This window comes from Aethina tumida, chromosome 6, assembly GCF_024364675.1.
Source record: "Aethina tumida isolate Nest 87 chromosome 6, icAetTumi1.1, whole genome shotgun sequence".
Lineage (NCBI taxonomy): Eukaryota > Metazoa > Arthropoda > Insecta > Coleoptera > Nitidulidae > Aethina > Aethina tumida.
This window is the reverse complement of record NC_065440.1, coordinates 618,236-629,938: the sequence shown is the minus strand read 5'-3', so window position 1 is coordinate 629,938 and position 11,703 is coordinate 618,236. Positions and strand designations below refer to the sequence as shown.

At 30.7% G+C, this 11,703-nt stretch overlaps 1 long non-coding RNA gene across 1 annotated transcript; it reads right to left on the bottom strand.

The window, feature by feature from the left end:
• Nucleotides 1–1,248: 1,248 nt before the first annotated feature.
• LOC126266044 (uncharacterized) lies at nucleotides 1,249–6,283 on the bottom strand. Its single transcript, XR_007548518.1, has 4 exons — nucleotides 5,974–6,283; nucleotides 5,787–5,919; nucleotides 5,629–5,734; nucleotides 1,249–1,827 (listed from the first exon to the last, which is right to left on the bottom strand). It is a non-coding gene; the product is annotated as an uncharacterized LOC126266044 (long non-coding RNA).
• Nucleotides 6,284–11,703: the final 5,420 nt, after the last annotated feature.

Below are 11,703 nucleotides of genomic sequence, written 5' to 3'. Positions count from 1 at the left end.
AGACTTATTGGCCATCTTACTGTTACACAGTCTACCAACTACGTACGAGAATTTCAGATGTGCTATTGAGTCGCGGGACGAATTACCGAGTCCCGAAATTCTACGGGTGAAGATTGTGGAAGAAAGCGAAGCTAGGAAGGGTGAGACGAGCAAAGTTGAAGGTGCTCTGTGGGCAAAAGGCCCCAGAAAAACGTTCGAGTGACGTCGAAACTTGACAACAATGTCACTCAGTTTCCGCACACACCCATAGACGTCGTAACGAACGCTTCGCATGCTTCAACAGTATAAGAGTGAATTTGCCGTTTTGGAACTTCTATGGAACTGCATTCCGATCAAGGTAGGAATTTTGAGTCTGAAGTATTCCGTACCATGTGCGACATTGTCAAAATTAATAAAACTACGACGATCGCTTTGCACCAGCAATCAGATGGAATTGTAGAACGCATGAATAGGTCTATTAACAGTCCAAGGTGGTATCTGACCATTAAAAGAGATTGGGAACGCTACTTGCATTTATTTCTGATCGCCTACCGATCATCGGTACATGAATCCACTGGACAATCACTTTCAATAATTGTAACAGGACGTAAACTTAGGCTGCCATGCGACTTGAAATTTGGATTTCGGCCTAAGGAAGATGTAGTCGGTGAAAACTACGTCAGTGATTTGAGGATGAATGACATTCATTCTAGGGTTCGTGCTAATGCAAAATGAAAGTGATCACATGAAGGAGGCTTATGTCTAAGGCCCAGGATGGTAGATACCAGCAAGGAGATAAAGGTGGTTGTATAATCCACGATGAGATTTATCTCCGAAACTCAGACCCCATGGGAGGAACCCTATGAAGTTGTTGACCCGATCGACTTCGTCATATACCTAATTAGAAAGCTTCCAAGAGGAAAACCAAAGATTTTAATCTATTGAGCAAATACGAGGGAACCGACAACGTGGATGTTTGTAAAGTTGAATCGATGCAAAAGAGAATGACATTTCTGCAAGAGAAAGTTGCAACTTCCAAAGAGTCCAAGTTTGTTGTTACGAGAGTAAAGCAGCAAGATCTTTTCGAGACACCTATCGATTACACCTTGGCTCATTGTGTGGCGGAAGTCCTAAGAATGTCCAAAGGAATTGTATTTTAATTTTTTTTCTTTTGAACGTATAAATATAAATATTTTTATATAGAATTGTCTCAAAACTTAGGTGACTGTTGGTATAAATTTCCTCAGGTGAGTGCCACCCATAATACAAAAACTGAACTAAGTAGTTATATAAATATTTGATTCACGAAATTTAAACCTTCTAAGTGTTTATACTTAATCCATTTTTCCCACTTCATCAAGGTCAAACGATTGTAGGTCAGTGTTATTTGAGGTCCAGGACAGATTGCTGAAGATAATTATCTATGTTAGACCCAGAATGTCCCAAAAAGAGCCTTGTTTTACAACACACTCCATATTCGCTAGATTTACTACCAACAAACTTCTGGCTATAAAAGAGATTCAAAATACGGGAACATGGGTCCTAGAAAAGGCCCCAAACAATGAATTCAACTTTGTTTTAAATTGTTTTACAGACGATTCCAATCTTGTATAAATAATGGAGTGTACTTGGAATAATATTAAACACAAAATACTTATCTAACATCAGTCACCTAATTTTTATGACAGACTGTGTTAACATTAAATATACTTCAAACTAATCAAACTCAAAGTTTCTAATCTACTGACCTTTGGTTTCACCTCTTTCACATCAGATTCTCTTTGATCACTCATATGTCATGAGTAAACTAAAACATTCTGGAAATTTCCTTTGTTCCATCGTTCATGACTAAAATAAAAAGTAAGATTGAATATATACAAAATATTAAAGGACAATAAAGTAAGTCTTTTTAATTTTAAAAATGTATGTTTTTTGTAAAAATTATTTTTTTTAAATAACTATGGACAAAATTTTGTCTAGTTTATTTTGTACATTACATTTTTGTTACCATTTTCATAAATACTTCATTATAAATAGAAATCGGTGACCAAATAAACTTCAACATATTTAATAATCAATCTAAATTCTTTAAATAGTTAAATCATGTTAGAATTATAATAATAAAATAAATTTTAGAGTGACACTTATTTACTAAAAATTAAAAAAAAAATGTTTTACAAAAAATTCTTTACAATAAAAACATGTTTTTCAATATTTTCAAAAAGTTATTTAATATAATTTATCAAAGGTTGTTAAAAATATTAGTGAATGAGTTACTAAATGTTTGGCAAAAGGTACTGATTGTAAAATATTGTTTTTCAACTATTTTTTTAAAAATAATTAGTATTAAGACCATATGTTACATTTCATCTTAATTTCCAGTAAATTATTTTATACAATTATCTAATTTTAGTCACAAAATTTCACGTAATCTTTTAAAACGTATTTTAAAATATTTCAGAGAATATCAATTAAATTTAACTTAATTTGTTCACTTTTATGGTGCAAATAGTTTTCTCTTTATGTAAATGGCAATTTAAGCATTTTGATTTGATATTCAAAAATTTGTATAGCATTGGAATCTAGATAAATGGATAATTAAATGAATTTTTAGTAGATCATATTCACGTATATGAATAGCAAAGTAGCTGTTCAATTGAACTTTTGTTCGACTACTTGATCATATTAATTCCTCTTTATTTAAATGTTAAATCACTCGCTCACTTGTCCTGAAAAAACTAAACTGACATTCTGGCAGCTTCCATTGTTTCATTGTCCACACTCAAATTCGATAATTCGATATTTCGATTTCAATATTAATTTTTCGTATTATTAAAAAAATTACAATAAGAACTGGTTCCCATCATCCAACATTATTAGTTGAATGCAAAATGAATTACTTAACTAAAATAAACATAAATCTCTACATGCTATGTTTGACTACTGTCCAGGTACTTTAGAAATAGAAGTCATTACATGTACTAATTAGTAAAATATTTATTATTTTCATTAATAACAATAGTGTCACATAGGGACGATAGGACACATAAATAATAATACTTCATCATCAACATACAAACATCGCCCCTAGTGTCGTGATTGGCATTGTCAACACCAATACATTCCGCTGACTTGCCAAGACTCAGCGGAATATCTGGGTCATGCTTAACTGGTGTCAATAAACCATCGTAATATTTTGTAATATCAGACTATAAATAAAAGCGCGACGAAGATCAAGGAACAGAAGTGTGTGAACTACAACAGAGGTCACGAGTCGCCCGGTGAATACCATTCAACCCCAAGAGCAGCCCTGAAGATGGTCCCTTACTTGTTACTGTAAGTCAGACAATTTGTAATGTGTTTTTTCTACATGAGATATGAATAAAATTGTATTTATTCTGTACTGGTATTTATCTGAGCAACACCCCGACCCCCAATAAGTCACGGGTGTGACACTATTAAAAATTGTTTTTAATAAGTATAATAACTAAACCAATTCATATTATATTAAAAAATATAAAGATTGAGACTTTCGTGACCATTGTTCCCATATCTATCTATCTTGTTCGGGTTTATTGGTCGACGTCGAGACTGTACTGTATATTCAATATTTTAGAATTCAAACTTGGTTGTATAAATCGGTAACTAAACGTTTCCCTTGTATTTGATTTGTATTGAATGCTTTAATTTAAAATTTATTTTCATTGAACTGTTATCAATTGAGGAAAATGGAAAATCACAAAATAAGCATAAGTCGTAAAATAAAAGTAATATTAACATACTGCTCTTGCACGATGTCATTTTTAGAGTTATGTATTATACAAGTCACTGAACTAGTACTAAACAATTATGTAAAACTGCAGTACGATAAATATATTAGAACTTGAACAATAAAAATAACATAATATTTTATTAACTGTTCATTCTTTTTTATTTGTGTATTTACTTTAAAAATAAATGTACACTAAATGTAATCATCACTCCATATACTGGTCATTGTTTAAAAAATAAAGATGTTTTGTGCTTACATATCATATAAAAATATTTATAATATTTATTACAATATTTAACAGATTTCCCAACTTTAAAACAAAAAAAAATATTTGGGTAATAGTAACAAAATAGCGAATAACAAATAAATGAATGCAAATACAAAATAATTTTACCAGCCTGTGCCCAGCTCTGTATTCATGTAAATTGTTATTGATAACAATTAAACACACAATAAAATTAAAACAACTGTCCGCAGAAGTGGTCAAAATCAATCCAATTGATTTTGTGGTTAATATTTACCAATACATATTGATACAAAAATAAAATGAAAAAAAGCGAGATTAATATAAACATATTAATGAGTATATTGATTGAGGATTATATTACAATATTGTTTTGTTTAATCCTCTTTGAATATTCTGTATATGGATATATTCAATTAAATCACATGAGTAACAAGCTAAATGAAAGTACACTGATCCTAAAGGTTTCAGGTTTATTTGAATATTGATATACTCAGCTGCATATATGTAAAGGTGTACGTCATTTTAGTTTATCAGTTATCGATTTCTAAAACATTAAGAGGAAAAATCAAAACAGATACAAATTTATTTGAAAACAGCAAAAACCAAAGAGTATTTAAAGGATTCCATTTTTAACATTATTTGCTGTATTTCACATAGCATGTATTAAACTGACATTACAGAGAAAAAATCAAGCAGTCATAGGCACAGGTTACCTTTCGAAACAATATTAACATAAAGTAGCAATAGTAAAGATTAATGAAAATAATTGTTTGAATATAAAAATTTTATTGTTATTAATATCTATAATTGTTCAGGTTTATTGGTCGACGTTTGTTGGAATTATTTCATAACGTTTCGCTAGCAGCAGAGTGTCTAGCATCTTCAGAGGTCTTATTTGGTTCGTGTCACTTTGACATCTGATTAACAACTAAATGACAACTTAGACAATTGACATTCTTGAAATTTCGTTCTGTTCGTTGGCCGTTCTTACCTGCTTAGCGATTTCAGTGTTTTTGAGCACAAACGAAACTGCATCTTGGAACAATCGGACAAGTCTATTGTCGCTGAACATGCACTGTTAGATGGAAATCACAAGATAAAATTCCAAGATACGCAATAGAAAAGAAGAAGCATTGAAACTCGATAAAATATGGACACCAGTGCTCAAAAACACAAATCGCTAAGCAGATAAGAACGGTCAACGAACAGAACGAAATTTCTAGAACATCAATTGTCTAAGTTGTTATTTAGACAATTAGACCTTTGAAGATACTAGCTACTCGTACTAGCGAAACGTTAGGAAATAATTCCATCAAACGGCGACCAAAAAACCTGAATCACTATAGATATATTGAAAAATGGTTTGTACAGAATGAACATTTATCGGTGGATTAGATCTAATTGATCGTAACTTACGGGACTTATATAAAAATATTAGTGTAATTTAACATTTGTACTAATTACATAACATAGACAAGTTAAGTATATTCAATTACATGAATATTAGTTTACATGAATGAATATAAAATTATTTAATAGTAATAGTAGTTAAATATAATTATTACCAGTTTTTAAATGTATGTTAAAGAACATATTCTTATCATATACAAATAAAGAAAAGGTTACTAACCTTCAATAATTCATCTCGTACCTTGCATAAATTGCAAAAACAGCATCGCGTCTAGAAATTATTTTTTTAAACCTTTAATTAAACAGTTAGTCATTGCCATCGTCACCTAAAATTATTACCAACTTTACATATTCAAATTAATAAACAATTTATATTACGTTGAATCCCTCCATATTCTTAATTTAGGGTGTTATAAGTTTTTCAGATGAAGTGGCTTCGAAGAAATCACTACTCTTAGACACTAAAGTTTTATGCACCAACACGTGGTCTTTGATTTTCCTCAGTTTTAAACTATAATACATAAATTAGAACGTAAACAAAAAATACACAAACAGAAACACTCACCGTCACCAGGACAAATATAGCACACGTTATTCAATCAGCATCACAGGGGATGACGAAGAAAAACCTAGAAAATTAACCAACCACACGTGGTTGTTCCGCTAGCAACTGACACCCAGTGACACTTTAGAGAATATGGAAGAAAGTATTCGTGTAGTGCAGTAATTTATTCAAATTGATTGAGACACAATAGATGAATCAACAAAAAGATGATGTAGCTTGCTACTTCTGAGTTCTTGAGCTTCTTCTCTCTAACTGACCCTAACTGTTTTCTTGTTCACCAAGGTAACCTCGGTCGCCTTCATTTGTCAATTAAATTTTGTTTTTAACTTACTTTAACAACACTCAGTGTGGCCATTTCGGAAGTTTCTGAAATGGCCACACTGGTGACACTCACAGAACTCCCACATAGAAAACCTAAGAAGTACCAACCCAATGTTATAAACAAGAAACATTACTGGGCACGATTTCGGAATGCAGCCATGTTATCATTTTGAATGCGGTATTGCCATTTCTTATAGATTACAGATATCTTTTTGTCCATCTGTTACTTTCTATTTAAAATTTATATTAAACTAGCTGTAATCGCGACTTCATCCGATAGTGTGTTGAATACGATCATTTTCTAGACGGTGATCTCGAGATTCCAAAGATTCTTGAGCCTTAACAATGAATGACGCGTTCTATCTAATAGTAATCGTTCATTCCTCTCATTCGACCTAGACATGGACATCCGTAATCTACAATTTATAAGACGACTTTCTCTATCTTGTTCAGGTTCATTTTCACGTCGCAATCTTTGGCTTTTTGCCTTTCTCATGTTTTTAGAGAGATTTGACTTTCTTTTAGGCATAACTAAATATTAGAAAAAACAACTATCTACGTTACTAACTAAATAAAATAACCTATAAATAATTTATCAATTTCAATAAAAATCTGAATATTGAATACAAATGTAAATGTTATAATTATTTATAATTACTTAAAGGTAAAAAAGGAAAGCAGTAAAAAAGTAACAAAATATTTTGAATTAAGATAAGATAAGATAAGATAAGAAGAACGGATCGGTGGAATTATAAAAGATACCTATCAATCAAATCAAACTATCAATCAATCGTTGGTGGGAGAAGTGGTGGAAGGCGCCCGACGTGACAGCCCAATATGTGTTTGGTAAACACACCTGCAGACACTTTAAAACATAAGGGTGAGAAGTTTTCATTTTGTTATGATTCCGAGTCGAAATGTTTGCTCATTAAAGAATCTGTATCACTTAAGTTTAGTGGTAAATGATTTTCTAATTTTGTTGTTATGACTGGCATCAGTATAAACAGTACCCAACAAATTTTAGCTGCGGTCGAAATTGATAATATCTCTCTCGAAGTATTGTTTCACTTTTTACCGGATTATTGTTTGCAACATGACGTAATGATTGACCGAGAAATTTTGAATAAAGGATTAGCTGTTCATATGACATTTGAGCATAAAGAAAATCAATGTAGTTAACATGTGCCTTTTAAACGATTCCTATAAAATTAATTTTCAAAATTTAGACATAGAAACTGACAAAAGCTAGATTTTCTTTTAATATGGAGAAATGTTCTTTTCTAAAAAAAAGTCTATTCAATATCTTGTATATCAAGTTTATGAAGTATGCAAAATTTACATAAATATCATAAAGTCAAGTTTGATCGCTCTAAAGTCAGACACCAAACAAAATTTGATCCTATGTTTAGAGGCTTTTTCTTCGTGGCAGAGGTATTGGATGGTAATCTATATTTTTGAAGTCATTAAGTAGCAATCGAACTTATAAGTAAGCGCATGAAAAATCGCGGAAAATGCCAGAAAGTTATATTCCAATTGAACTTAAAAGCGTTGAAAGAGACGTCAGTTTGAGTCCCAGTAGTGAGACTGTGGATTGTCTTACATGTGTCGATCTGTAACTGCAAATGCAAAATAAGTTGGTTTTGATCATGGCGCAGGGGGCAGAGGCAATGTAGAGACGTTGTGTTTAAATGATCATTGTTTAGACGATGATTCATGTGTTTAATTGGGAATATAAACAGAGGCATTTGAATTATTATCAATGTTCATGTTTGGATATTTTGAAATCGATCTAAACAGTACCTGTGTTGAATGGAATCGGTTGTCTTATTTTGGGAAAGAGTTAATTGTAAAACATGTAATAATTATTTTATGAGTGTCTTATAACAGATATTTATTTGGTATTTTAGAAGCACTGTTACAAAATAAGGAACAAAAACAAACGAAACTTGAACCAAAATATAAAGGCCCTTTTAAAATAATTGAAGTATTAGATGGAGATAGATACAATTTAAAAAGTCTTAACTCGAATCGTACTTATAAGTATGCTCATGACCGCATAATGAAAATGCCAGAAAACTTTGTACCCAATGACGATGATTTAATCACTTTTTCTGAAGAAGAAGAATCAACGTAAATAATAGTTTAAATCTTAATTTTATTCATTTTTATATTTTTATTATTATTTTATCATTGGACTGAAAACTGTGTGGTCACTGGTTAAGTGACGAAGAGATTTTATCGCTGGGTAAGTGATAATTTCTAGTGAGAGCCGTCGCTGGTTAAGTGGCGAAGAGATTTTATCGTTGGGTAAGCGATAATTTCTGTTGAGAGTCATCGCTGGTTAAGTAATGATGAGACTGTATTGCTGGTTAAGTGATGCAGATCTTGAGGTTTTCATGTCCATAGATAAACTATAATAATAATAATAAATATAATAAGTCTTATATTCGAAAATATCGTAACACGCCTTGGGGCAAACTTTTATGCATTTGATTTGAAAGGTTGATAAAACTAACGATAGTCTGATATTAGTCAGGGAAAACCGAATGAACTTTTACTGTTTGAAATTAATTTGCAGGAAAATCACACGAGGACGTATGACTTGTCAGAATGGCCGTGTCGGAGGGTTCATGTGAAACGCAAGTAGTACTGTGGGTTGCGTACATATAGTACTTAGGTGTACTCCAAATTGTGTGACTATTAGTTATAATCCTGTGCCTGTTAGTTCCATTACATTGTAAGGACTATTTGTGTGTTATTTAATTTTCGAAATGGTCGATAATCCTAACCGCGCTGCGACATATATATAAGTGATATTATATAATAATACAATATAATATCACTTCGACACTCATGTAAACTTACGTAATTTAATTGTTTGTGTTTGTTATTTTATATTATTTTATAAACCGTTAATGTAAATGTTAATATGTTTGTTTATTTTCATTCATTGAATTTGAAGTAAAGATTCATTTGTATTAATTCACAAAGACCGAAAATCCCATTTGCGAAGTGCCAATTTCCGAAGAACCCCTTAATGTGGGATGAAATCAAATTCATTTCCTGTTCGTCAAAACTAAACTAAAATTAGCAAATATTAAGCGATTATTCATCAACACAAAACAAAGAACTGCAGTTCAAATTTCAAAAACTAATTATTTAAGAGATTTTAATAAACTCATGAAAAGAATGTGTTGCTCCAAAAATTAATTATTATTACTACTTTGACAACGATATTCTGAATGAATTGAATTATATTCAATCTTGGCACAGAACTTTAAAAAAACCTTAGATTCAGAAAATTTAACAAAGTCTTATTAGATATATAATCAATTGATGACCAAAAAATTTGTTAAAAAATTATCAAGGAAAATGCAATCATCGTTGTATCACTGAAACTATTCTAAAACTTTTCATCACGTTCTACTGACCCAATTTACAAAAGTCTGTCAAAAATTACATAAATAATTGCGAAACTTGCAAGATCGTTATATATGATAGAAAACCATTGAAACTGAAATTCAATATTACTCCCGTATCTGTGAAACCATTTGAAATTGTACATATAGATGTCCTCAAATACGAACACCACAAATTCCTTACAATAATTGATACATTTTGTAAATACGCACAAGTATATATATTACTTGGAAACATTTCAAGCAATAGAAATAATGGAAAATTATTAACCTTATTATTACACCATTCAACCACCACCAACCCACCATCAAAAAACCACCCTGAATTATTTGTTTTATATAAGATAAAAATACATTTTTTCAATCCATATTATCTTGCTAATAGCGGCTTAATAGAGATATTGTATTCCACCTTTCTTGATCATTTGAGCATATTAAACAATGGACGGGAACCATAGAATATAATAGTTCAATTTATAGTACAAACAGGTTAACACCATTCGAAATCCTAAATTATGATATGCAATAACTTTTACGTATTAATTTAGAAACCACTATACTCAACAATTCCATTCAAAGCCATAAAGAGAAATTGGTTGCTCTATATGAAATCGTAAATGAACGACTTTTAACGAATAAATAAGACTCGTGCAGATCCACCTGAAATCTCTGAAACAATCTCTGAAAAAAGTAACTTCAGATCTGAACAAAGAAATAATTATAAAAATGAAAATGTCTTGAAAATCGATTAAACAGGTAATTCTAAAAAATAAAACGAGTGAGAAATTCGACAAACTTCATTTAGAAAATGTAAAAAGACCAACTAGAAATGCAACATTTCTGATTACAGGTCCATCGTCGTCCAATGGACAATCATAATGGAAGAAAAAGATAGCAGTTATAACACCGGTAGACTCTTAATAAATTTAGGAACATCCAAGTTACAAAACTTTTCTCATAATATTCTACATTATTATGATACTTCTATAATCATAGCAAATTACAGAAATCTTGATCAATGAAAGAAGCAAATACAGAGACACACTTGAACACTACATTAGTTTTTGGCTATATTCTAGTACATAAAAAAAATCAAATTAATAATCAATTTTATTTTTAACATAGAAGTCGTTCGTAAGTTCAACAGGACTGTTGAAGATATTCAACATAATAAGAAATGTATTTCAAAAAATATATATTTTATACAAAAATTATTAAATGGTTCCAAAGAACATATAGATGTTTTATGGGCAGGAAATACACTAAATCGACTCATTCAGTTATTTAATATTGTTTTGAATATATTTCTGGATATTGAGAATTCTTTATCTTTTTGTAATTTTAATGCTATTCATCCAAGTATAATTTCCCTTAAACAAATCAACAGAATCGCATCGTATTACCCTGATAAATTACCATTTTAATCGATAACTCAAAACATCCATCAATTAATTATTAAACCAAAACAAAACAGTAATACTATATTTTCTTACTTTACCCCTTTTCAGTACTACCCCATATCAACACACTACTTTGTATTTATTCCAAATTTAAAATTTCAAATCATCTCTCCTTCAAAATACATATTGAAATCATATTCCGATTTAATATTCCTTTCTAGCATCTGTGACCACATTAATGACCAGTATTTGTGTCGTAAGCATCATAACATAAACATCACTTGTCAATAGAAAATGTTGAAAAATAATACCTAGTTAACCTTATACCCAGTTAAAGAAGCAAGAAACTCTGGAGTTTATTCCCCAAATAAACCACTACCTGGGAGTTTTTTCGAACATATTAACTACATTTCTTAGAAAATTTATCTAGAAAAAAAAATACAAGGGACATTCCTTTTTAAACACCAGAACCACTTTATTAATATTCAATGATGGGAACTTACTAACTTTCAACCCCTCATTGCAGAAGTAAAAAAATCTCACCAAATTAACTTAAAATATCGGAATTCACGAAATTATCAAATAATATC